Source organism: Prionailurus bengalensis, chromosome D1, assembly GCF_016509475.1.
Source record: "Prionailurus bengalensis isolate Pbe53 chromosome D1, Fcat_Pben_1.1_paternal_pri, whole genome shotgun sequence".
Taxonomy (NCBI): Eukaryota; Metazoa; Chordata; class Mammalia; order Carnivora; family Felidae; genus Prionailurus; species Prionailurus bengalensis.
The window spans coordinates 70,404,982-70,426,180 of record NC_057346.1 but is presented as its reverse complement, the minus strand read 5'-3'; the positions used below and the strand labels follow the sequence as shown (position 1 = coordinate 70,426,180).

Sequence of the window (21,199 nt, the reverse complement as noted above, 5' to 3'; positions counted from 1 at the left end):
GGTGGTTCAGTCAATTAAGCAAACAGCTCTTGGTTTCAGCTTAGGTCATGATCTCAGTCGTGAGATCGAGCCCCACATTGGGCTCTGCACTGAGAGTGAAGGGCCTGCTTGGGATTCTCTCTCTCTCCCTCTCTCTGCCCCTCCCCCTCACACGTGCACACATGTGCACTCTCGTTCTCTCTCAAAATAAATAAACATTTTTTTTAAAGATGGGACTTTTTCTATGAAGCTAAAGTTAGATTTTTCTAACTACATGCTTTCTCCTCCAGGTGATCACCCTCATCTCACCCCCTAACATCCTTTCTCCTTGTCTAAATCCTACTTTCATTCAGAAATAATGTCATCTCTCATTTAGAATCTCTATCACCAATTTTGGTATATGATATCATGTTGCCACATTCTGTTTTATATACATATACTCAGTCATTACTCCTGAATTACAGATTATTTTATATAATTTCCCCTGCTTAGCACAGTATAATATACAAGTCTCAAAATATGAACAATTTATATGAACAATTTCCACTTCACTTAGATTAGCATGTCTATTTTTACACTCACCATGCTGTTTAGTAATAACTGGTAAAAATGTGTAGGGATTTGCTTCAAAATAAAAATCGGTTTATAATTTTTAAAATTGGTGATGTGCATTTTATGTTGGCAACTTTCCGTAATACAAAGTTTAAAGGAGATTCCTGGGGCGCCTGGGTGGCGCAGTCGGTTAAGCGTCCGACTTCAGCCAGGTCACGATCTCGCGGTCCGTGAGTTTGAGCCCTGCGTCAGGCTCTGGGCTGATGGCTCAGAGCCTGGAGCCTGTTTCCGATTCTGTGTCTCCCTCTCTCTCTCTGCCCCTCCCCCATTCATGCTCTGTCTCTCTCTGTCCCAAAAAATAAATAAACGTTAAAGGAGATTCCTTCTTCTACTAGAACACAGCACTTGTCAAAGACAGGTCCAATAGTTTTCGTCTTTGTACATCTGCCCAGTGGAGAGTAGATAAATTTACTTCAAAACACATTTCATTATTTACACAGAAGTTTCAATGAAACTTTAACAGCTTTTGTGCGATACTTCATTTAAATAATTCTTTGATTGGGGCGCCTGGGTGGCTCAGTCGGTTAAGCGTCCGACTTCAGCTCAGGTCACGATCTCACGGGTCCGTGAGTTCGAGCCCCACGTCGGGCTCTGTGCTGACAGCTCAGAGCCTGGAGCCTGTTTCGGATTCTGTGTCTCCCTCTCTCTCTGACCCTCCCCTGTTCATGCTCTGTCTCTCTCTGTCTCAAAAATAAATAAACCTTAAAAAAAAAAAAAAAGGGGCGCCTGGGTGGCGCAGTCGGTTAAGCGTCCGACTTCAGCCAGGTCACGATCTCGCGGTCCGTGAGTTCGAGCCCCGCGTCGGGCTCTGGGCTGATGACTCGGAGCCTGGAGCTTGCTTCCGATTCTGTGTCTCCCTCTCTCTCTGCCCCTCCCCCGTTCATGCTCTGTCTCTCTCTGTCCCAAAAATAAATAAACGTTGAAAAAAAAATTTAAAAAAAAAATTTTTTTTAATAAATAAATAAATAAATAATTCTTTGATTAAACTCAGACAAAACATATATTCACTTTTAACTATTTACTAAGTACCTACTACTTTCTCAAATATCCTGTCTTAGTAAATGTAGGATATCAAAAATAACACATCCTCTCTAATACATTGAGAAGCTAATAGTACTCTCAAGGATCGATGGGAAAAAAGGGCAAGGAGAGAATGCAAAGGGATGAAGTGAAAGAAAAAATAGTAAAAAGCTACTATAGTTTTTAAAAAGAGATCTAAGGCACCCACATTTTTAATTAAACAGAGGGCATACAGTTTGTTCAGGCTGGACAAGTCTAAAGGTTCCCTTCCCCACTCCATTTTACAGATGAGGAAACTAAAGCTCAGAGAGGGGAAATGACTTGTCTCAAATTACACATCAAGTTGCTAGCAAAACCAAAATTAAAACTCAGATCTGCTGATTCACAGTACAATTTGAATTTTCCACATCAAAGAACTTTCTTCTATAATATTCATTAGCTAAAAAGAATGACTATTTTATTATTAATATATACTTCAGTTCTATATATTATATCATACTAAAAAGAAAAAAGGTTATAAGCTAAGTAGAGGAAGGAAATGAGAAGAAAATGCACACAGCAAACTAAGGCAATGTACATGCAGACTACATGCATATACCACTCTTCCTTAATTCTGAGACATGCATTTGACTTTAAGACACAGTAGCCATTGGGAGTCCCTCTCTACTTATTAGATGGAGTGCTGTCCAATTCACGAATCATTTTTGTTTTTTTGGTTTGTTTTGTTTTTAAATGCTTATTAATCTTTGAGAGAGAGAGAGAGAGAGAAGGAGGGGCAGAGAGAGAAGACAGAGAATCCCAAACAGGCTCCATGCTGTCAGTGCAGAGCCCTATGTGGGGCTCAAACTAACAAACCATGAGATCATGACCTGAGCCAAAATCAAGTGTCAGATGCTTAACCAACTGAGCCACCCAGGCGTCCCATGAGCCATTTAACAGAGACAATTAGATCGTCAAATTAAAAAAAAAAAAAGATAGTATCCATTGCATAAACATTTTATTTTTTAATTTTTTTAACGTTTATTTGTTTTTGAGACAGAGACAGAGCACAAGTGGCGGAGAGGCAGAGAGGGAGCCACAGAATCCGGAGCAGGATCCAGGCTCTGAGCACACAGCCTGACATGGATATCAAAAATATCAAACTCACAAACTGTTGAGATCATGACCTGAGCCAAAGTTGGACACTGAACCGACTGAGCCACCCAGGCGCCCCATATAAACATTTTAAAATAAACTCTGTAAATTACACCTTCATTTCAAAAAACTACTAAAATATGAAAACATACACCTCTAAAGGTAATATAACGCACCCTTAAAAGACACACAATAATCACCATCATTTAAGAGCCAGTGTCACAGGACAAACACACAGAGCAACAGTCCCATCTTCTAACGTAACAGTTACTGAAGACCTAAGGCTATGTGGCATTTTTTTCAATTGTAGTTATTAATATAAATAAGTATTTCTTGCCCTTGATCTTACATGCATGAGATTTAGAGTTTCACAAAGCAAGGTTTGAATCTCAGCTCTCCTCCTAGCTCTCCAACCTTTGGAAAGTTACTTACTAACTTCTCTGAGCCTCATTCTCTCATCTGTAATAGGCTATCCACTTTGGAGAACTGTATGAGAGCTAAAGGTAATAATTTATGTAAAGGAACAGTACAATACCCAGATGAAATATTATATTTCCTCCCATGATCCCTATGGGCCAAATTAAACTAAAAACTAGACCCTGTTCTTCTTGACTTATAAGATTCTTCCATCTCCATTGCAGAGATCAGAATAAACCTGTAGTAATCCTGGGGCAAATCCTACTAGTTTGCTCTTGAATAATTATTTGGTAAGAAAAGCTTATTTTACTGTCTTGAAATTCATCTCTTTTCTTCTTTAAATTGGGAACAGAAAACAATGACAAATTTTAAGTTAAATTGGTTACATGTAAATTCAGCACTTTCATATTGTCTTACTGAACTGAAACTCTAAGCCCATTAACAACCCCACTAGAAGAGAGGAACTACAGAACCAATGTGTGCGAAGAGGAAAGGGTGTAAAGTCCAAAAGACACAGTTGAAATGATTCACTCAAGTGAGTGGTTTGCTTTGTTTAACCTTAAATTCATGTATTAAACCCTAAAAGAACAACATTCAGAGTTCAGAAGAGCCAAGACCGTATCTCCAAGCCTCAAGGTGATTTAGTAACCTGATCCCTCAGATTAAACAAATGCCATCTTTCAGTTCGTACAGTTTCAGGATGTGTCTAGTCACTTCCAAGACAGGAAAGTATCTACCAAAGTATCTCACATGCAGCAGTATACACTGAAATAAGGCCATCTTTTCCTCTATCCGAAACATAGTTCAGACTAGCTCACCCACATATTTTCTATTAGCTCATTTCAGTAGAATGACTTTTCCCCCCATATATTAAGTAATGCCCATTTCCTTAAACTGGGAAAATACAAAGAATATGAGCATTTTTAAGCCACCCATGATCTTACCAGCCAAAGATTAAAATATTAGAAAGGAACATACCAACATCTTTCCTATGAGTCTGTACACCATATTTTAGGTTTGTATAGAGCCACTAAATATGAGTAACCTGCCACTAAATATGAGTAACTACCAGCTTATACCTTAGTATCTTCATTCTGGTTTTTGAGACTAAATTCACATAACTTTTTTCCTGACTTAACTCAATGGTTCGTCAGAGTCTCTCAGCTACACATGTTGTTGACTACTTTCTCTATTTCTATCCTAAGTTTTCCAAAACAGTATATTCTTCAATATCTACAAAAGTCTCTCCAACTCCTCTTCTTCTCTCCCTTCACTGTCTCTCTTCTATTAATTCCTGACAATTTATTTTAAAATGGCTCAGGCCAGGGGTGCCTGGGTGGCTCAGTCGGTTAAGCAGCTGACTTCAGCACAGGTCATGATCTTGCCGTCAGTGAGTTCAAGCCCCACATCAGGCTCTGTGCTGACTGCTTGGAGCCTAGAGCCTGCTTCAAATTCTGTGTCTCCCTCTCTCTGCCCCTTCCCCATTCACACTCTGTCTCTCTGTCTTTCAAAACTGAATAAATGTTAAAAAAAAAAATTGTTTTTAATAAAATAAAATGGCCCAGGCCTGACCTTTAGATTTGCTTGTCAACTGTGAACCTCCAACAGTTACCACAGTGCCTGGCATGAAACATATGCTCAGTTAAAATGTACTGACTGACTTTGTCAATACTGACCTGCCACTTATTAGCTGTGTGGCATCAGGCAAATTAAATCTCTCTGAATCTCAGTTCCCTCCTCTAAAAAACAGGGATAATCAAAGGAAGATGATACTCGGAAAGCTCAAAACAGCGTCTGGCACAAAGTAGCACCCACTAAATTTTGCTATTATTATCAACATAATCTAGTATAGGACTCAAAAATGTTCCTGATTATTTTTTGGTTGAACACCAAATCTACCTCTCAACAACCCAACTTATTTTCAACATATTCTCTTACCACAAAAATCAAAAAATATTTTCATGCTCTTTCCCTTACTACCCGTCTCCAATCCATCATCAACTATTGGTTTTCTTTTTTTTTTTTTTTTTTTTAGTTTTTTTGGAGAGAGTGAGCGAGCAGGGGAGGGGGACAGAAGGAGGGACGGGGGGGAGGGAAGGAGTGAGTGAGTGAGAGAGAGAGAGAGCGAGAGAGAGAGGCTCTCTCCCAAGCAGGCTCCACACTCAGCATGGAGCCTGATGAGGGGCTAGATCCCACTGCCCTGGGATCATGACCTGAGCCAAAATCGAGAGTCAGGAGCTTAACGGACTCAGCCACCCAGGCACCCCTATCGTCAACTATTCTAATTCTTCTCTCCTAACCACCATACAGAACCATTACTTATAAAACTAAGCTACAACCACAGACTTAACTGATCTCCACACTTAAATCTTCATTCAAATGTTCCATCCTCCTTAAAATCCATTTTTTATGTGTCATTCTCATCCACAGTTGCTTACAGCTTGTCCAAACTTCTTGAGTGTCATCCTCAAGTCTTCCAATAACCCATATCCAAACTCTTCAAAAGGTGTCTCAAAACTCACCCCTTCCTGGAAACCTTCCCTGATTAACTCCATACCACTCAGATTACTTCTTTGCCCCGAGTCACCTCGGCACCTCAGCACTTAGGTATTCTGTCATCCTAAGGGTAAAATGTGATCAGTGAGTAGCAATACCAAGAAATTTCTTCCACAAAATTATTTCTACTTCCTAAAGAACGGTCCATTAGCTATGATGCTTTGTTGAGCTGGCTAAGAAGGAACTATCGTATACAACATATGCCCTCTTTGGTTTCCGTCCTCGGGACTTCTTGTGTGTCAAGAAGTGCTAAACTGTTCACAAACCTCTGCCCTATCCTCAAGCAGAAACTACATCTCGGTGCTTATCACCTCCTCGAGGCCGTTTAAATTTTCTGGACATGTAGCAGTGGGCCGCTTTCTTTTCTTCTACCTCTTCTCTGCCCCCAACCTCTGCCCACATCCCACAAATAAAAATTCCCAAAGGCATCAAACAGAAAGGCAGCAGTAGTGACACACACATACCATGTGTTTCTTTCCTCTAAGTGAAAAAAAACGTTGAACCTACTTAGGTACAAAACTCTTCCCAAGGCTAAAAACCTCCCCAACAAGCATGATACCTAATCAAATTCTACTGCGTGGAACTGGTTGATCCTACAGTAACAGAATTGTACTTATGTGTTAATTGTCACTGTGTTACTGTAAGAGATCTTGCATCATTTTTATGCTGTATTACATGCGCCCAACAAGATAGTTAAATTCCCCTACAGGGCAGATTTTCTGAAAGTATCTTCATGCTTTACCCAACATGGTCTAATTATTTTAAACATGAAATTAAACGATTCCGCACTGCCATCCAATCGAAAGCAAACAATATTTGTGCCTTTACTTTTGAGAGGGTGAGTTTGTGTGCTGCTGTGGCAAAACAATCAGATGAACTGTCCCGGGATGGTGGGGGCGGGTGGGGGTGGGGGGGCACAATCAGCGTCAGTAGTGAGAGTTAAGTCTGAGTGCTTGGTCCACGATGAGTAGTGAATGAACCTATAAACCTGGCTTGACTAACTCCTACCTGAGACACTCTCCAGTCTCTCCCAAAAAGCAGTTATTCTTGCTCACTTAGTCATAAAAGATCCACACCTTTTAGCTATCATACATAAGCCTACCTCATCTGCTCCTTGTATACTTTCTCCTAACTGGCCACCTAACGCCTTCTAGTCAAACAGCCTCCATCCACACCTCACCTAAAGCCTTTTTCTCAGGGACCTTCCGGTTGGAGTAGGTGCCTCTTACTCCAAACCCACGTGTCCCGGTCTGTCCAGAGATCTTAACCTTCCAAAAAGCAAAAACCGAAACAAACAAACCCTACCTCCCTTCACTCCCAGCTGATTTCCCCCCATCCTCTATCAATGCCTACTTCCAAAAGGCCAGTCACTTTCCCCGGTTCCGCACCTTCTCCCCGGGCACCCTTTTCTGAGCATCACCCTTTCCCCATCACTTTCTTCCTCGTCGGACCAGAAAATCCTTCAATCACAGGCCTCTTTTGCCCCCCTGGAGCACAAGAGCCCGCTCCTCCGTTAACTACCCGCCCCCCCACCTTCGCCACTTCTATGCGGCCTCTCCACACCAGACTGAGCCCCCAAGGCTCGGCGGCTGCAAACCAGGCCCCTCCCTGCGTCCCCGCTCGCCAGCCCGGCAGTCTGGAAGGCGGCGGCCCCGTCCCAGCCGCGCTCAGACCATCCGGGCAGAGACAGGCGGGCGCCCCCGGCTGCGGACGGCCCAGGGTGGGGGCGGGGGCGGGGCGGGGCGGCGGGTGTCGCCTCCGGCGGCCTGCCGCCCCGGCTCCCGCAGCTGCAGCCCGGGCCAGGCGAGGAGGGGCCCGCAGCTCGCCTCTCCCGCCCGGCGTCGCTGCCTCTCACCTAGACTCAGAGGCTCGGGCCTCGCTTTCCCCCTGGCCGTCCAGCGATGTCTCCGCCGCCGTCGCGCTCTCCTCACTCGCTCCTCCACCACCCCCGACCGGCTGCTGAAGAGCGGACGGGTAGTGGCACGCCCATTGGCTGCGGCCCGCACTCGCGTCAGCCTCCCCGACCCGGACCTCGCGATGTGACTGGCTGGCGCGGAGCCTCTTTTCCACGTCTTGTCCGGATTGGCCTGTCTTGTCTCTCGCGCCCCCTTACCGGGAGGATACCTCGATCCCCCCTCCCCGCCTCGGCCTCCCACCCCCTCAACCCCGTTTCCATCTGGGCGGGCTGGGGGCGGGAGCGGGCGCGGGTGGGACGCGAACGGCCAATGGGAGCGCCGAAAGAGGGCCGGGAGGCGGGCTCTGCGGCCGGCCGGCCCACGCAGGAAAGTTCAGCCAATGGGCGCGCGCCCCACATCCCGGGCTCAGGAGCGCCTCTCTGGCCGCTAGCGTTCCGGCGGCTCGCGCCCAGGGCCACACCCGGCTGGCAGTGGCGCGGGAGAGGTACCCGCTGGAAGGGTGGGAGAATGCGGCGAGGCCCGTGCGGGGAGCGCGGGCGGCCATTGTGGCGTGCTCCCGCACCGCCTACGCGGGGTCTGTGAGCGGGGAGCTGTCGCTCGGTGGTGGACTCCCGGAACCTCGGCGCGATGCTTTGTAGGGAGCGAGCAGAGCGTGCGCCTCGTCCAGCCCCGTGGACCAAATCAGGCCGCAGTGCAAAACTTCCCGCTGGTGAGAGAAGTTGAGTAACGGTTACCTCAGGGGGATGGGAGGGGGCACAAGGGAACCTACGGGGAGCTGGAAACGTTCTGTCTCTCGATCTGGGTGGTATCCGTATGTAAAAATGTACCCAGCCGTACAGTTCAGGTTAGTGCACTCACGACACTTTAATATAGAATATTGTATAATCCCTCTTTTATAAAAAAATAAAATAAAAGGATTGTGAGAATAACTGTAATAACATTCCCAAGACGGTGAGATCCCGCGGTATCAACAGTCTCACTAGGATTTAGCCAGCCATCGTTCAAAAACTGCAAATCAGAGGAGGAAAAAGAAAAGGATTGTTGAGAATTTTAAATGAGTGAAAGCTCTGGGCACAGAGACTTAGCGCGCACGGGTTGATACTTCAGGATGCGCGAAGATGGTTCCGAGTGATTTTTCTTTGAGGACGTAGGGCTTATTTCAGTGCCTGGCCCCGTTAGTGGCCCCAAAGCACCCATTCTGCCTCACCTAGTTGGAAACTGCAATAATTTACCGAGCTGCCTACTTTGTGGCCGACCAGAGCTCCGAACCCAGGAAATTTTCATTGAAATACCATGGCTTCTGCCCTGGAGGAACTCACCGACCAGCCCAGCGCGCCAGGTACAGTCATTCCTGCAGGAGGGCCCAGGACCACAAAGCCAACAAAGCCGCTTGCCCTCAGGGATGAAGCATTCCCATAGGTGACGCCAGGTGGTGTGTGCCTAGAACCCAGTCCAGAAGCAGAATTGTGAAATCGCCGGGCCAACGTGAAACACTTGTTACAAATGGGTCAATAACCACCTTTCCAGAACAAACATAAGACCTGTGGGCCAAATTCTAGCTTGTGAAAGAGCACGCACCGGCAGCAAAACAGATTACATGATTCATATTTACTACTTGAGTCATTAAGCGGTTCAATTCAGATAAATGCCTTGGTTTAAAGCACTTGTCCCCGAACTAGGCGTGTAAAGTCAGGTAAGACAGTATTTTTCCATAGAGCCTAGGGTATAAGAGGAAGACCTCAAATGGATCATTCCTATATAATTCAGGGTGAGGGAATATATATAAAGAGGATCGAGCCCCGCCTAGGGAATTGAGGGGCATATTCTCAGAAGAAGAACTAAGTTCACCACTGCTGAGATTTATCGGCATGTGCAATTCAGGCACTATTTCTGGAGAATACTTTCATGGCAGATTTTTTAGTTTCTGTGCAAACATCTTGATTTTTTTCAATAGATAGATACAAACTATTACTTAGTTCTGAGGAAAACACGTGAAGAAATTAAGTAATTGCTGAATGAGTACATTATGAAATTCAAAAATAACTTTAGGTTTGAGAGCATAAAGGCATCTCATTTGATTAAAGTCATTGTGTATGTAACATGCACCTCCAGCAGAGACACTCCCCACCACAGGCCCCCCGAGATGGGCTTTCTGAAGGAGGACTTAAAATTAAAACAATGGCTCACTCTCCAACATGGTACAAACTCACGGGGAGGGCATGTTGTTGGATTGGCCAGTGTCCCTCAGTGCACCATCATTGTTAAATGGATCCAAAGAATTCATATATCTACAAAGAGTGAGTAATAGTCTCCACAAAAGGTGATGAAGGATTTTGCCCAGAGTCTAACCTATAAAATGTAGTAATACCAAAGAAAGTAATCAATCATTCAAATGCTTTCCCCATCTTTCAGCAAGAGCCCTGAGAATTGGGCTGCCATATATATTGCAATCAACTGCCTTGTAATTTTATTCAAATATAAAATACCTGTATGTGCTTTTGATCCTTGCTATAGAAACACCGTTCTGTAAACAAAGGTAAATTACACCAAACAAAAATAATTTAAACCTATTAAAAAAGAGAAATACCTAAAGAGAAATACCATGTATTACTGAGAAAACATGTAGGAATAAACCCAGAAACACATATGCTACACATACCAGTATCTCAGATCTCTGCCTATAGGCCCAGCCAAAACAAGAATAATAAAAGCATCTTTTTTTCTTTCTAAATATAGATTGGCAGGGGTTCCTGGCTGGCTCAGTCAGTAGCACATGCAACTCTTAATCCCAGGGTTGTGAGTTCAAGCCCCATGTTGGATATAGAGATTACTTAAAAAGAAAGAAAGAAAGAAAGAAAGAAAGAAAGAAAGAAAGAAAGAAAGGAAGAAAGATTGACAGGATAAAAACATTTATAAAAATTAGTTCTTTGAATTGTGACTCTTCTAAGTTTGGTCCTGGTTACCCATTGATATTATCCATAGGTTGCTAGTCTTTGTTTTCCTTGTCTGTCTTTTGGGGTGTTTATCATAAGGGGGAAAAATCGTAAGATGGGATATTCCTTTCATCTTGTTCTGTCTTCAGAGCTTGGCTTTAGTTCTCCACCAGCTGGAAGGTACAAGTGTTGCTTGAGTCAGGTAACCAGACAAACAGGCTGGCAACCCAAGACGCAAAATGACAAGCAGCATTCTCTTTGTCCAACATTACCAGCTCCTAAGGAAGGTTGTCTTAATAAGAGGTCCCTGTCCATGAGGGGGCTTGTTGCTTCACCTTCGTTAGTGTTAGTTAGGAAACTCTCATCCTAATGTCAACCACCCAATACACAAATTAGCTGGTCTATAGTTGGAAGCATCTCATCTTCCCACAGATAACAAGAGACACCAGTTTCATAAACCCTGTTCTTACCTTAAGCCTGTGACAATGAAAGTCTGCGTTCTTAAGCTGACTCTGGGAATGAACTTACTGGATTTGGGGAGGGCTGCATCTTTTGCACTCTTTGGGGACTCCTCTTATGTCTATGGTTAAGGGATAAAAGGCTTATTGATTTAAAAAATTTTTTTCTAATGTTTATTTTTGAGAGAGACATAGCGCAAGTGGGGGAGGGGCAGAGAGAGAGGGCGACGTAGAATCCAAAGCAGGCTCCAGGCTCTGAGCTGTCAGCACAGAGCCTGATACTGGGCCTGAACTCATGCACCATGAGATCATGACCTGAGCTGAAGTCAGATGCTTAAGCTATTGAGCCACTCAGGCACCCCAGGCTTACTGATTTTAAACCATAAAGAGGAATACTGTTTTTTGATTCAAATAGGTATATTTTCTGACTTAAGTCAAACAGAGAAAGACAGTACCATGTGATTTCACTTATATGTGGAATCTAGAAAACAAAACAAATGAACAGACCCTTCAATGAAGAGAACAAACTGGTGGTTACCAGAGGGGAGATAGGGGTAGGAGTGGCAAAAGGGATTAAGAGGTAGAAACCTCCAGTTATATAATAAGGCATGGAGATGAAAAATACAGCAGAGGGAATATTGTAATAGTGTATAGTGATAGATGGTATCTACACTGATGGTGAGCACTGAGTAATGTATAGAATTGTTAAATCAAAATACCTCTGAAACTAATATAACACAACATTGTATGTCAATTATACTTCATTTTAAAAAGACAGTATAGGGGCGCCTGGGTGGCTCAGTCGGTTGAGCGGCCGACTTCGGCTCAGGTCATGATCTCTGGGTCCGTGAGTTCGAGCCCCGCGTCCGGCTCTGTGCTGACAGCTCAGAGCCTGGAGCCTGTTTCAGATTCTGTGTCTCCCTCTCTCTGACCCTCCCCTGTTAACGCTCTGTCTCTCCCTGTCTCAAAAATAAATAAAACGTTAAAAAAATTTTTTTAAATAAAAAGACAGTATACTCTTGCATATTTAGACTTTTATCTTTTTTAAAAAGATTTTTCACAGAGCTCTCATCCCTAAACAAACGCCCTCTTGATACTGATAGGAAGAGCAAATTAAAAAATTAACAAGGCAAAGTTAACTCTCATATAAGTTAGTAAGTTTTATGTTTCTGAGTTTATACCTAACTTATGGCTGAGATTTAAAATGAAAACTCTAAGATCTCTTTTTGTATGTCTGTGTCTAGGTGTATATGTTATGTAATATGATATTTTTCTACCTTCATATGATACTGCCAAAATTACTTTGTAAAAGAGCTATATTTAGTCAGGTAAAAAAAAAATAAGCACTTGTATAAATTAAGTATACCCAAAACTCAGAAATACAGAAACTAACCCAAGTGTTTTTCAAGTTCACAAGATCTAGGACAATTTTTGGTAAATAAAAGCTAGTTGGTTTAATAAAAACAATCATGTCTTCAGAGTTGTAAACATTAAACATAATGAAGACATACAACTTTTTCTACTTGGGTTTACTAATCCAATGAGTTTATCTCTACTAGATGTTTAAGATTGTAAAATTATAAATTCAGTTTAAAAATAAGATGTACAATAAAAATAAATTCTTTATGTATGTCGAACACAGCAGTACAAAATAAAACTTGGAGAAAGCCATATGTTTTCACTTTTAAGTTCTTTCCTTCTGTGATTTTTTTTTTTTATTTGGCTGATTTATCTACAGAAGAATAACTTAAGATTATGCTACCTTTGTTTCAGTAAGCAAAGTATTGTGTCTACTTAAAAGTAGTTTCCAAAATCTTTTTGGAAACTTGAAACCTTGAAGTTATATTAAGTTAAATTGTGGATATTCATTGAATATCTAGATCATTTTCAAATAAGGAAATATACTAAAACATTAATTGCTGAACAAAAGTTTTTATACTTTTGGCTTCTTAATTTTTATAGAGAGAAAAAAGATACTTAAGATAGTAAACATATCTTTTACCACCTTAAAAAATTGTACTATGAAAAAGCATGTCTCTAAAAATTATAAATTTTTATAATTATAATTTAAAATTATAATTATGTAGTCACAAGTTTACTAACCTATTGCAGGATGTTAGTATATAATAGTTCACAATTACTTGCTTCCTGATTTTCGCTGGAAAATAAAGGTTACTAATGGTTAAAATGTATAATCTATATATGAAAATAAAGCTACTAAAAATAATAACAAAGGGAAAAAAACCTTTGTGTATAAAGTATAGGAGGAGAATGGGATGTGTTTTTATTTTATTTTTTTTTTTAATTTTTTTTTTAATGTTTATTTATTTTTGAGACAGAGAGAGACAGAGCATGAACAGGGGAGGGTCAGAGAGAGAGGGAGACACAGAATCTGAAACAGGCTCCGGGCTCCAAGCTGTCAGCACAGAGCCCGATGCGGGGCTCGAACCCACGGACCGTGAGATCATGACCTGGGCTGAAGTCGGACGCTCAACCGACTGAGCCACCCAGGCGCCCCTGGGATGTGTTTTTAAATAAAGAGTGTATGATGAATGTAGGATGTGTTTTTGGGAAAAAAAAAAAGGAGTAGTTTGTCTAAAGTAAAATGACTAAGTGTTCCAGAATAAGAAAGAGAAAAGGAATAAGACAAAATCTAAATGGATGTAGAAAATTGCAGTTTTGTGGAAAACAAATTTTATGTTACAAGGTCAAAGCTAGCCAAAATTAAATGGATCAAATATAAGAGTTTTGTAAAATGACCTCAATAATATAGAAAATGAATTTAATTTTCTCCCCATTAAAATGACAGTTTCTTAGATTATTGGTCTGCTTTTAATAAGAGATTATAAAAGGTTTTTCTTTTGTGTTATCTGCCAAGGAAATAAAGATTTTATGACTTATCAGAATAATTTCCTGTACTTCACGTTGTCTTTGTCAGATCTGATTACTTAGGAAAACTGAGTCTTCGATACGAAAGGAGCTGAGGGTTTGTTTGTTTTTTTAACAATTATATGACTTTCTATATTTACCTTTAAAATCTTTTAATTACCACTTTAATTAGATCAATAGCTAAGCATTTTGTCCCTGGGATACTACTTAATGGAGTATTTTTTTTTAAACTACTTTTTTTTAACGTTTATGTATTTTTGAAACAGAGAGAGACAGAGCATGAACAGGGGAGGGGCAGAGAGAGAGGGAGACACAGAATCTGAAACAGGATCCAGGCTCTGAGCTGTCAGCACAGAGCCTGACGTGGGGCTCGAACTCACGGACCGTGAGATCATGACCTGAGCTGAAAAGTCCAATGCTTAACCGACCGAGCCACCTAAGCGCCCCCTTAATGGAGTATTTTAAACGTTTAAGTGTTTTTGACAAATTTCCCCAAATCAAATTCAAAATGAAGTCTTTTGACCTGGAACCAAGTTTGGAATTTCTATAAGGGTCCCTAGGTGATCTCAAAGATTTGTTGTCTACCCTTACGAAATGAGATTAAACTAATCAGCTTTTTTGAGATGTTAATTGTATGAGAAACATTGTCTAATACAAGTGATAATTAACTTTCTTTAGATCTTATTTGTGTATGTTACCAATATTTCAAAAATTGTACAAAATTCCTAGGAATCTGTGAGTGTCCTTACTGTCTGTATAATCAGTCATAATTCTAATTATTACTTGAAAACATTGCATGTCACAGAAATAACCAGATGTTCTTTGTTAATTGTATCATTTTTTAATAGTGAACTCTCAGCAGATCTTTAACCATGGCTATTTTTAAGTCTTTTGTCATTCATAAATCATTATTGCTTTACTCTTGATTGTTCTCTGAGAACACTTATAGTCAACTACAAGCAAAACTGCTTCATCTCTAAAGAGATCATGGAAAGGACGCTGACAAGTACTCTAAAATACTGGTTTCTGATAACTCTAAGATTACATCACTAAAGGGGATATGAATTTCTAGAATTCTTTTTAAAAATTTTAAAAATTTTTTTTTTATTTTAGAGAGAGGGCAAGTGAGAGGGGCAGAGAAGGGGAGAGAGGAAGAGAGAGAGGGAGAATCTTCAGCAGGCTCAATGTTTGGCACAGAGCCTAATGCAGGGCTTGATCCCACAGCCCTGGGATCATGACCTGAGCTGAAATCAGGAGACAGACACTTAAACCAATGAGCCATCTGGGCTCCAGAATTTCTAGAATTCTCATGGAGAAACTGAGTGGTTCATAAAGCTGCTAACCCAAGATCAAGCAAACAGAAAGTAAATAGATGGGGGCTCCTGGCAGGCTCAGTTGGTAAACCATGCAGGTCTTGATCTCAGGGAGAGGAGTTCAAGCCCCACTTTGGGCATAGAGCTTATTTGAAAAAAAAAAAAAAGAAAGTACATGAATGAACTGATGATGATGATTACAGTTTTATGACTTCTTATTTAAAGCATTGTTGGACCTTTAATATTTTGTCTTCCAGATTTAATAAAACCTTTTTCTCTCTTTTTCTGAAGCTATCTGTAACTTATCTCAATTTGATAGTCTATGCCTTTGTGAACAAAACTTAAAATATTTATCTTTTTCTCTCTGATTCCTCCAAAATTTAGAGGCTTTTCATAAATATTCTTATTCATGATGATATAGTTGTTTTCATAGGTTCAATGAGAATCTGTTCTCTTTATAATAGAACATGATTGGAAACATTGATGACACTATCAAGGCTTGGACCGTAATGTCATATTTGACAATGATGTACATAGACTCAAATGTGACCAGATGGATTTAAGGAACTAAGGTTGACTTTAGGGAGCTAATGCTTATAAAGCCTCTTTAAATACCAGCCCAATACCTTGTTTACAGGATTCCCAGCCCTACAGGTGAATAAGGAAGGTTACTTCTTGGCAGGCCCAAAAACCTTAACATGTATCGGGTACTTGAGAAGAGAGGAATTCACCCAAATCTATGTATGCTATAGGCAAAGTGTGGTAGCAAATTCTTGGCTTCATATCTTAGCCTTAAATGGCTTTTAAAGGCTCAATCAAAGATTCCTTATTAAAAGTTCCAACAGAACAGACTTGAAAAGAACCTATGTGATAAATCACTATTCTTGCCACACTTATGTAAATAATCAGGCCAAGTTTAATGAGACTAAACTTATTTTACAAACAAAATAGTTTCACTGTAATTATATTTAATAAAAATGGGATTGACTCTAGAGAGAAAACTACATTTCCGTGAAAAGCTATCCACTCTTACAATGAAGATTCTAGCCCTGAGTGCCTGGGTATCTCAGTCGTTAAGCATCTGACTTCGGCTCAGGCCATCACGACCTCACGGTTGGTGAGTTTGAGCCCTGCATCAAGTGAGCTCATGCCCTGCTTCGGGTGAGCACTGCTTCTGTCTCTCCCTCTGTCTCTCTCTGCCCCTCTTGGGAGTCTTTCTCTCTCTCCCCCTCATTCACTCATTCCCTCTCTCTCTCAAAAAAATAAATAAATAAAAAGACTCTAGCCCTGTTTATTGTCTTCGAGGTTTAGTTATCTGACTACAAATTGGTCTGGATCCTGAAATTCTAGTTTTCCTCCAGTATGTGGCCACAACTCTGCAAACTAACATTTACCATTTTTCCCACCCTTCTGACTTGAAATCACAAAGAATGATTTTCCCTTTTCCCTTAGTCCTACAAGCTAAAGCCGGATGACCTGATGTAAACTTCAGAAAATCACCACAACAGATCACAGATAAACAACCTTCATGTCTACTCATGTGGGCCACTCAGAAAATTCACTGGAACACCCAGTAAATGTAACAACGGACATTCAAACTACAAACCAGGAAATTTGTCAAATTACAACTGACATCTTCATTCTACCATATAAAGAAACTTCTTGCTTAAATCTATAAATCTTCTCAACTGGCTGTCCTCTGGACTCAGAAACTAAGTTTTTAACCATTAATATTTGTTTTTCTTTAGTTTCTGTGAAAAATACCCCTCAGTAAATGCCTGATTGCTCATATCGTATGGAGATTTAACTTAGATGAACAGCTACCCTCATCTGCACCATTGCATCCTGAACTAGGATACAGCTCTTTAAATGAACGGACCTATTCTCCAGACTAAGAGACTAAATCACTGAGAAATAGAATAGAAACTCAGATTCTGGGCCATGAATCTTTTGGGGGAATTGTCAAAGGGGGAGAAGGAAAGAAGGCAGAATATGCCACTTTGGCATAAGGACTATTTTGAACTGAAGGCACTTAAAAAACAGCAGATGCAAAGAAGGGTAGTCTAATCTCCCCTGTTCTTCCTGAAAGCGGGAGGTAAACACTCCTGTGTGAAAGTGTGCTCCCTATACCAGGAAAAAAGGAACATTCTTCAATGGGGGGAATCAAAGCCAAGAGAATCCTGTATACTTAGACCATGTTAAAATAACACTTATCTTCCTTTAGCCTCCCCGTACAGTGTAGCTACTTTTCCACAATTGCCTTGTTTTTTTCAGCCTAATGTAAAAGCGTGTGGGTTTGCCATTTCTGTGGGTCTTTCTTATGAGAGGTCCCATGTCATATAAAACATCTAAGTTTATATACTTTTCTCCTGTTAATCTGTCTTATATCAGTTTAATCTCAGGCCTGGCTAAAGTAGAGGTAAAATTTTGCCTCCCGTACATTCTCAACTATCTACTCTATTGATTAAAGTGTCCTGATAGCTCACAGATGTTGGAAAGAAGAGGAACAGTATTTGTAATATTCTTGATATACTGTCTGTTATCTTTTGCAAGAATAATTGTGAAAAAAAGAAGCCATCTTGCTGGTCAGTTTCTTTCCTCATCTGATTAGATGGTCGTTTTTCCCCTTTTTTGTGGGTGGCATTGTCATTGTTCAGACCTCGTTTGGGGGCATTGAGGGTCTCCCTGAGACCTGGAGACTATTCTTTTCTTTTTCCTGTCTCCTTTTTTTCTTTTTCTTTCTTTCTTTCTTTCTTGGAGATTAACTCTCTTTGTACATAAATCAGGACAGAGCTCCTGTAGATGCCCAAAAATGGGGATGACTAGATGATCATCTGTATTCCAGCCTCACATGTGTCCAAAGTGTCAGCCACACACTCTGAGTCACCTACTTCCTGCATTTGGGTGGTGCTTTTTGAGAACTCTGCATTAAGTCTCTAAAGATAAGTGCTGTCACATCCTTGAGCTTCTAAGGAGAGGTCTGCTTCCAGAAATATTTGCAAACAAAGGCCCCAAACTGGGAGAACCTCAGGCAGAAAACCACACCTATGTATAAGAATTTGTCATTAAATACAAAGGTGTGACTCTTCAAGGAACTCAGATTTACATTTGATGCAGTCTCTAATCTCTTACTCTCCAGAGCAGAGAGCACAGATTAGTTTTCCATAAACAAAACCAGTTCATTAATGTTATATTTATTACAGCAGCCAATTGCAGGGTTTTTTCTCATGAATTAGGCAATGGTTGGCTTGAGAATAAGAAGGCATAGTGATTAAGAGCCCTGACACCAGAACTGAACTCCTGGGTGTAGAATCCTAGCAACACCACTTACTAAGTGACCTTGGGCAAGTTAATCCTCTATACCTCAGTTTCCCAGGGGTAAAATGGAAATGACAATAATAGCACCTATCTCATGGGGGTGTTGTGAAGCTAAGCGAGTTAATATTTTAAAGCACTTAACACATGATAAGCCCTATCTAGACACTTACCTTTAAAATTGTTAAATCTTTGAAAAAAGTGCAAAAGACTTCCTAGAGCCAATAATAATGCCTATCTTCTAGTTTTTGAAGATTTACTAAGTGCCAAACACTTTGAAGATATTATTTACAAACCTCACAACAAGGTAGGTCTTACTGTCTCCATTTAACAGATAAGGAAATAGAAAATTAGGGGATTTAATTAAATTGCCTAAGAGCATATACGAGGTAGCGGAGTTGGGAATTCTAATATCATGTGTCTAATTCCAAAGCATGCACCTTTCCGTTGTGCAGCATTGTTTCCTTAAACTTCTTACCCATCTGCTGCATTTATTTATAATCCACTCTATTTTAAGGACGCCTGGGTGGCTCAGTCAGTTAGGTGTCTGACTTCAGCTCAGGTCATGATCTCGCTCTTTGCGAGTTAGAGTCCCAGTCAGGCTCTGTGCGGACAGCTCCGAACCTAGAGTCTGCTTCAGATTCTGTGTCTCCCTTTCTCTCTGTCCCTCCCCTGCTCACGCTCTGTCTCTCTCAAAAGTAAACATCAAAAAAAAAAAAAAAAGTTGTTGGGGGGGCGCCTGGTTGGCTCATTTGGTTCAGCATCCCACTTTGGCTCAAGTCATGATCTCACAGTTCACGAGTTCGAGCCCTGCTTCGGGCTCTGTGCTGACAGCTCACATTCTGTGTCTCCCTCTCTCTCGGCCCCTCCCCGGCTCACTCTTTCTCAAAAATAAATATAAAAAAAATTTTTTTAAGGTTTTTTTTTTATATCCACCCTATTTTAGAACTGGTCTTCAGAGTCACTTTGGCCATACCCTCTGTCCTATCACAAATAGGTAAATTGAGATTATAAGAAGTTAAGTGGCTTTCCCAAGACTACATAATTATCTAATGACTGTTAAATAGCCATTGAATGCCAACCAAGCATTTGCTGATAAGGAAAGTTATGTACATTGCTTATCAGAGTGACTTTTCACATTGCAAGCAATCAACCCTAGCTATTTTTATCATTGTTCATTTGTTCATTCATTCATTTAACAAGCATTTATTAGGCATTTCTTACAAATCAGGTACCTGGGAATAAAACAATGAACAAGATATGATTCCTTTTGAAGCTCACACTAACTGTCCCATCTGGGAGCCACTTAGATATATGTGACTATTGAGCACTTGAAATGTGGCCAGTCCAGATTGCAATCTGCTAATATGCAATATGCTAGTTCAAAAAACACATAGGAATCTGAAGGCATAGTACCAGAAAGTAAGCTAAACTACTTCATTAATAAATTTTATATCAGGTACATGTTGAAATGACAATATGTGGGATATAATTGGTTAAATAAAAATATGAAAATCTTTTCATCTGTTTTTACTGTTCTTAATGTGGCTAGTAGAAAAGTTAAAACTACATGTGGGTTGTGTTAGGTTTCTATTGAACAGCATCAGTCAAGATGGCAAAAAGAGATAAACACAATAAAATATAAGTGAGAACAGTCAATAGAATATTCTATGGGGGGGTGCCTGGGTGGTTCAGTTGGTTAAGCATCTATTTCGACTCAGGTCATGATCTCACAGTTTGTGAGATTGATCTCTGTGTTGGGCTCCATGCTGTCAGCACAGAGGCTCCTTGAGATTCTCTCTCTCCCTCTCTGCCCCTCCCCTGCACTCACACTCTCTCTCTCTCTCTCTCTCTCTCTCTGCCCCTCCCCTACTCTCTCTCTCTCTCAAAATGAATTTTTTAAAAAATAAAAGGATATTCAGTGGGAACTCAGAGGAGCAACTGCCTTGGTGACTTAAGAAAGGCAAGCAGGGGGGCACCTGGGTGGCTCAGTTGGTTGAGCGGCTGACTTCGGCTCAGGTCATGAATTTGTGGTCCATGAGTTCGAGCCCTGCATCGGGCTCTGTGCTGACAGCTCGGAGCCTGGATCATGTTTCAGATTCTGTGTCTTCTTCTCTCTGACCCTCCCCCATTCATGCTCTGTCTCTCTCTGTCTCAAAAATAAATAAACATTAAAAAAAATTTTTTTTTTAAAAAAAGAAAGGCAAGCAGAGTTGCTGGAGGGGTTGTGGGAGCGGGGGATGGGCTAAATGGGTAAGGGACGTTAAGGAATCTACTCCTGAAATCATTGTTGCACTATATGCTAACTAACTTGGATGTAAATAAATAAATACATAGAAAAATAAGTAGGTTCCAGGCTCTGAGCTGTCAGCACAGAGCCTGACGTGGGGCTGGAACTCATGGACTGCGAGATCGTGACCTGAACTGAAGTCGGAGGCTTTAACTGGGCCACCCAGGCGTCCTCTCTGTAACGCTTTTTTTTTTTTTTTTTTTTACATATTTATTACTTATTTATGTGACTATGTTTAAAATATTTGCTAGGGATGAGAAAAGAATAAATTATTAAATTCATATTTAATTATTGGTCCACTAATGAATTTTATTTTTCTAGAACTATATCTTACTCTCACAAACCTTGAAGGGTAAAAAGTCTTGTG

General features: G+C 40.9%; 1 protein-coding gene and 1 long non-coding RNA gene across 5 annotated transcripts in view; one reads left to right on the top strand and one right to left on the bottom strand.

The window, feature by feature from the left end:
• Positions 1–7,895, bottom strand: part of FAR1 (fatty acyl-CoA reductase 1) — an 80,008-nt gene extending 72,113 nt beyond the window's left edge. For 2 of the 4 annotated variants that reach the window (XM_043580720.1, XM_043580723.1), the window contains exons 1-2: positions 7,574–7,709; positions 5,685–5,782 (exon numbers count right to left, since the gene is read on the bottom strand). The gene's annotated coding sequence lies outside the window, so the exon portion shown is untranslated. Of the gene's footprint in view, positions 1–5,684; positions 5,783–7,573 lie in introns of all 4 variants that reach the window. The other 2 variants (XM_043580719.1, XM_043580721.1) reach the window with 2 other exon arrangements.
• A 106-nt stretch (positions 7,896–8,001) lies between these two features.
• Positions 8,002–17,789, top strand: LOC122483582. Its single transcript, XR_006297418.1, has 2 exons — positions 8,002–8,343; positions 16,680–17,789. It is a non-coding gene; the product is annotated as an uncharacterized LOC122483582 (long non-coding RNA).
• Positions 17,790–21,199: the final 3,410 nt, after the last annotated feature.